Source organism: Lolium perenne, chromosome 1 (genome assembly GCF_019359855.2).
Source record: "Lolium perenne isolate Kyuss_39 chromosome 1, Kyuss_2.0, whole genome shotgun sequence".
NCBI lineage: Eukaryota > Viridiplantae > Streptophyta > Magnoliopsida > Poales > Poaceae > Lolium > Lolium perenne.
Genome location: NC_067244.2, coordinates 26,757,087 through 26,763,086, shown reverse-complemented (window position 1 = coordinate 26,763,086; position 6,000 = coordinate 26,757,087). Strand labels below are relative to the sequence as shown.

Below are 6,000 nucleotides of genomic sequence, written 5' to 3'. Positions count from 1 at the left end.
GGTGACTTTAGCTGAAACTGTGCACCGCTTTGACCAAATTTAGTCGGTTCGCCAGCGTCGTGTATTCCTGGAAGAGTCTCCTTCGGTCTTTTCTTTCCCCAACTGCTATTCTCCACCTAATCTCTCTCTCACATTCCATTAGTGTCCGGCGGCGAGGATACAGAGGCACACACACGGAGCAGCAGCCGCGGCCGGTGCATCCTCGGCTCCACGGTGGCATGCGCCCTCTCCGCCTCCCGACGGCCGGTGCCTCCTCGGCTCCCGCGCCGCCGGCGCGTCCTCCGATGTGCGGCGGCCAGCGCGTCCGCGGCGGCCGGCGCCTCCTCGGCTCCCCCGCCGCCGGCGCGTCCTCCGCTGTGCGGCGGCCGGCGCCTCCGCGGCTCCCCCGCCGGCGCGTCCTCCGATGTGCGGCGGCCGGCGCCTCCTCGGCTCTGCGACGGCCGGTGACTCCTCGGACCCGCTGTGGCCGGCGCGTCCTCGGCCCTCCAGCGGCATGCGCCCCCTCGGCTCCCTGCAGGCCGGCGCGTCCGCGGCGGTTGGCGCCTTCTCGGCTCCCCGGCCGATGGGCGTCCGTGCGGCGGCCAGCGCGTCCGCGACACCCGGCGTCTCCTCTGATGCGCGGCGTCTGGCGCGTCCTTGGCTCCCCGACGGCTAGAGCTTCCTCTGATGCCCGGGGGCCGATGTCTCCTTGGCTTTCCGGCGGCCAGTTACTTCTTCATGGGGAGCGGCAGCTGCAGTGGCTAGCAGTGGCTTCCGCAGCAAGCGGTAGCGGAAGATGGAGTCAGGTCGGCGAAGAGGAGTGGCGTGGGGTTGACGGCCGTGACGGAGTGGTCGACATGACCATGTGCTCACCGGTGATGCAGGCAGCAGGAAGAGCCATAGTGGCGGCGGCGCTTCGACGCTTTGACCGAGGGAGATGAGGGAACATAGCAGCCGTCAGAGGAGCACAAGTATTTTCTCGACCACACCTCTCTCTTGTGCACTCTTTCTGAGCCGCTGCCATCAAAAGGCACACGTACTTCATGTCCTTTGATGAGGAGAGCACCCTCGCTGTCATCCATCCACGGCTCCGCTAGCCGATCAAAAAGGTACCATTCTCATGTGTCTCTGCCTTCTCCTGCTTATGTTCTCTTATACAACATATGCATTCAGTAATTTTGTTACATGTATTAGTTTCCTTGCTTTGTGTTGATTCTTCCTACCACACGAGTTTGCTAATTCTCCATACATACTTCTCCTGATATGAGTAGTTAGTGAAAGTTGAAGATTAAAATTATGTTGTTAATAAGTCAGTGCAAATTTCAAGATTATTAAAAGCCGGTTGTTAATACTGATATCTTTGAAAACATGCCTAAAATGATCACATAGTGTGTTTCTCTTTCTGGGTCATATGTTCTTTGGCCTGTCTAAATTTATGATTTAAGGTGTATGAGTCGATTCTTGCGTCTTCTTTGACTTAGCATTTCTGGGGCAGAGTATTGTAGATAATTTATGCGTCATTTGTGTTACCACAAAATCATTTGCATGAGAGCCTTATTATCACCAAGCTAGGCTGATATGAGCTTTTGGTGAACTGTTGGTGTCAAGAGCGACGAGGGGGGACAGAGGGTCGCAATGCCAGGCGTACCTCCTTGACGGTGTACTGAAGCACTCTTCTTGCGGTGTACGCTCGCAGGTGGACAAGGAGCACACACAAATAAAAAGGTGTGAACCTCACAATGCATAGTTCCTTTTGTGTTTCTGAAAATACTGTGTCACTTAGTCTTAACTGTGGAATCTAACATTGATTGCTACTTACTTCCATGGATACTCTCATGGATATATTACCATGAGTTTTTTATATGCTACTTTTTTCCTTTGAGACATTTTTTGTCGATGCATCAATATCTGTTAACAAGTTAGATGCTCTCTTAGGCTTTCCATCCATATAAATGTATATTCACTTATCAATACTGCGCATATTATGGTCTTCGGCTTTGGATGGAGATTACAGAGGTGACAATCCCATATTGATGTAGCTGCACATAATGTTATTTGAGTCTATTTACGATAGTGGATGAGAAAGGAGAAGAGAACACCTGAGAAAACCAAACATTCTCCCCTCCATCAGCTCATCTTTGGCCAGCAGCTTAATAGAAAAAATCGAAGTGAGTGGCAAGGTTTTTTGGTGGGCAAATGAAAAATTGATTAACTTAGCAACCATTTTTGTGTTTAAAATTTCTGACCATACATTGTTCTTAGTTTCTGTAATTGCAACCGATCCGCACCTTAGTCTTAACTGTGGAATCTAACATTGATTGCTACTTACTTCCATGGATACTCTCATGGATATATTACCATGAGTTTTTTATATGCTACTTTTTCCTTTGAGACATTTTTTGTCGATGCATCAATATCTGTTAACAAGTTAGATGCTCTCTTAGGCTTTCCATCCATATAAATGTATATTCACTTATCAATACTGCGCATATTATGGTCTTCGGCTTTGGATGGAGATTACAGAGGTGACAATCCCATATTGATGTAGCTGCACATAATGTTATTTGAGTCTATTTACGATAGTGGATGACAAAGGAGAAGAGAACACCTGAGAAAACCAAACATTCTCCCCTCCATCAGCTCATCTTTGGCCAGCAGCTTAATAGAAAAATCAAGTGAGTGGCAAGGTTTTTTGGTGGGCAAATGAAAAATTGATTAACTTAGCAACCATTTTTGTGTTTAAAATTTCTGACCATACATTGTTCTTAGTTTCTGTAATTGCAACCGATCCGCACTGCTTTTTCCCATGATTCAGACATGTAAGGATGATGTTGATTGGCTTTAGGTTTGAATTCATTGGCTGGTTTCATTCAGATTGGTTGGGCATAGCTGCGAGTATGCACGGTGATAAGAAGTAAATATTTTCTTCTATCTGCAACGTAATTGACGGGTTAGAACTTAACAGTACATAAGCATCATCTTTCGTATGTGTATTTATACCTACTGAGCTACGTATATCACATGATGTAGGGAATGGGACGGAGATTGTTTTATTCAGAATCTTTATTTTCTTTTTTGTTTCCTTACAATAGAAAACTAGAGTTAGATGCTTTTCCAAAGTGTCTACATGATCTACAGCATATTGTATCCTTGCTTCAGAGTTCAGATTGCAAATCGGATAAGACATTGGTTAATATTACATGCCAATTATATCAATAAGACACGTGAATATCTATTGTTGACTTTTTATGTACTGCAAGATTTTTTGATATGAAGTCTAGAGGCTTTATGGTGAATCTTTGATAAATAGATTGGGAAATTATTACTTATTAGGTGTACAAGTTCTTTTTATATAGATTGCAAGATTTTTCTATATAAAGTCTACAAGCGTTGTGGTGAATCTTTGATAAATGGATTGACCAATTATTAATTATTAGGCATACAATGTTCATTCCATCACATTTCCTTGAATTGCCTCTACAAATAAGCTATATATGTTCGAATGGTTTTCACAGTTACTTAAACATGAGAACATTCTAAATCCTATTGTAGTTCCCTCTTTTCCTTCGCATTTAGAGAACATATACAAGTTGAGATATATGCACTCACAGAAAGTAGATTAATTGGGCTGAGTCGATGATGCATACATATCTTTTGCAATAAGTTAGCTTTCTAGGATGTTGCAACCAGTTGACAAAAAATTTAGGCACTGCTGTTATCACCATGTGTTGTCAGCATTTAAATACTCAGTACATTCTGGCCATTTAAAATCATATCTACATTTCAATTGACAGTACTTGAAAATTTTACATCTTAATAAGTGATGATATACATAAGGGATATGGATGAGCTCCACATGAAGTAATTTGAGATTAACTAGACCTTAAGATTGGCCGATTTTCCTCTGTTCCATCAGTGTCTTGGTATTTTAGTTAGTCATAGCTTGGGAATTCTAGGCTGCCGGTTGTGGGAGCAAAGATTTAACCAAAGTACTGGAGACAAAACACAAACAAGGTGGGATATGCACACACAAAAAAAGGTAAGCTTATGAAAAGTCTACAACAAATACGATGGTTGTTTTTGAAGAAGGTAGGTGTTAGAAAATCTCAAAAGGAGATGAGAGAGAGCAGAACCATGGATAATGAGAGTGTTGAACCAGAGGGTAGTGCTTGCTGTTATTTCAGACCATGAGTTTGTGTGCTCCTAGGGTGTAAAAAATCTTAGCTTTTACGTACAGAAAGTCTCACTGCCTTCTATACTCATTGCCATCTATAGTTGTTGACGTACACTGGTTATCTTTCTTTTATCAGTTGCAGAGAGTCCATGGATATTGGACGGAAATGAAGCAATAGAGAGGACAGGCCCTATATGGTAATGTACTGTTATCAAAGTGAGCCAACTATTGCCCCATTTCTTAGTTTGAATAGGCGGGTTTTGGTGTTTTTCAGAGCCCAACACATACTACTCATTTGTCTCTTTGGTTCAGCTACTAAGCGAGGTTGGATCGAGAGATGCGCAGCCCGGTGCATGCATGCACGATCATATTCAAGCTGAGCCTGCTGAGGAATGACAAGTTCCAAGGAGGGATATCAAAATGCAATCCGCTCCTTCCTACTTCATTTCTCTTTCTTGAATCATGGTTGTATCAGAATATTATGGCTCACACACTTACTCAGGTTCAGTAGAACTTAATCACTGAGTGTTTTAACTTTTGCTAATCATACACAGATCTCCATTCATCCGATGTAAGAACTGTAGATGCCCATCCTCTGGTTTGCAGCACAGCTCCACCTCACTATATTAGCTTGCAGTAGAATATTTGTATTGTTCTTCAGCTCATGACTAAATAAGGGCGCTCCTGTGCTACCTCTCTGTTCGCTTTGGTTCGTCTGATTGTTGTGTCCCAGGCATCACAGAGTGCACCACTTCCAGACCATAATAAGACTTGATGGGTGAAAGAAGAGGCGTAGTTATTATTTTCTTAATCTACGAATAGCGTAGCGGAAAAAACATGTTTATATAAACGAATTGTTTAACGCCAAGATGCCAATAGCAACGATGGATAAAGCAACTCCCACGAGTAGGGCTCGAAAGTCACTTATTTTTATATTGCTTGACCTTATTTGCCATGAACCTACCAAACTTCTCAATTGTATTGTCATGGCACATTACAAGGCTATAAATCTCGCTACCAGGAATATATGCATGAGAGCATCCCCACTCGTTGGCGCTCCCCACGTCCAAATCCGGCGAAATTTTCGTCCGGATTGGATCAATTTTTGGCATGGGAGGCAGTATATTTCCAGTCGTGTGCTCTCCAAGCGGCGTTTCTCGGGGAAAAAGAGGATGGCCCGGGGAGTCCGGACGAAAGAGGAGACACGTGGGCGTGGACGGTTGGTTTTGCTCCATCCGGAGTCCCCGAGAGATACCCGGGAAACCGAGGATGGTCCGGGGAGTCCGGACGAAATTAGGCCGTTTTCCGGACGAAAATGAGAACACAGGCGCGACTGAGTCGTTTTCGCCGTCCGGATGTAAAAAACTGGGGGCTTTTCGGGAGGCAGTGGAGATGCTCTGACGTTCACTATGGTTTTAATTTCTCCGGTAAAATCTTTTATGCAATAATGTTCCATTGAAATGTCAAAATTGATCCCAGCCTAAATCCCTGTGTCTTGTTGAATGGTTCTCCAGGAATAATAGCAGTCTTGATATAAACTTGATAAGTTATTGTGCATTGCAGGTCCTCTCCATAATTATCAGAGAAGATAAAACGTTGTCCTATATCTGCCGCACCATCCTTTGGAGATGCAATTCTGAGCCGATCAAGAAAAAAACTGATCTGACCATGAATAGATCATGTAATGTAAGATACCTTTTTACTAACCCAGTAAACTTCTAATAGTATTACATACATGTTTACCCTTTGCCAATGAACCTTTTGGTATTTTTTTTTCATCCATAGTTGTTATGCATGTGTTGTGTCATCTGTATCCGGCATAAACACTTCATCAGTTCCAACGAAAT

At 43.8% G+C, this 6,000-nt stretch overlaps 1 long non-coding RNA gene across 3 annotated transcripts; it reads left to right on the top strand.

Annotated features, from left to right (window-relative positions):
- Window positions 1-411: 411 nt before the first annotated feature.
- LOC139836151 (uncharacterized) lies at window positions 412-4,975 on the top strand. 3 transcript variants are annotated; one of them, XR_011752523.1, is made up of 4 exons: window positions 412-1,088; window positions 1,588-1,704; window positions 4,290-4,350; window positions 4,428-4,975. It is a non-coding gene; the product is annotated as an uncharacterized lncRNA (long non-coding RNA). The 3 variants fall into 3 exon arrangements; XR_011752525.1 differs by having other exon boundaries at window positions 4,466-4,974; XR_011752520.1 differs by having other exon boundaries at window positions 4,290-4,369; window positions 4,466-4,974.
- Window positions 4,976-6,000: the final 1,025 nt, after the last annotated feature.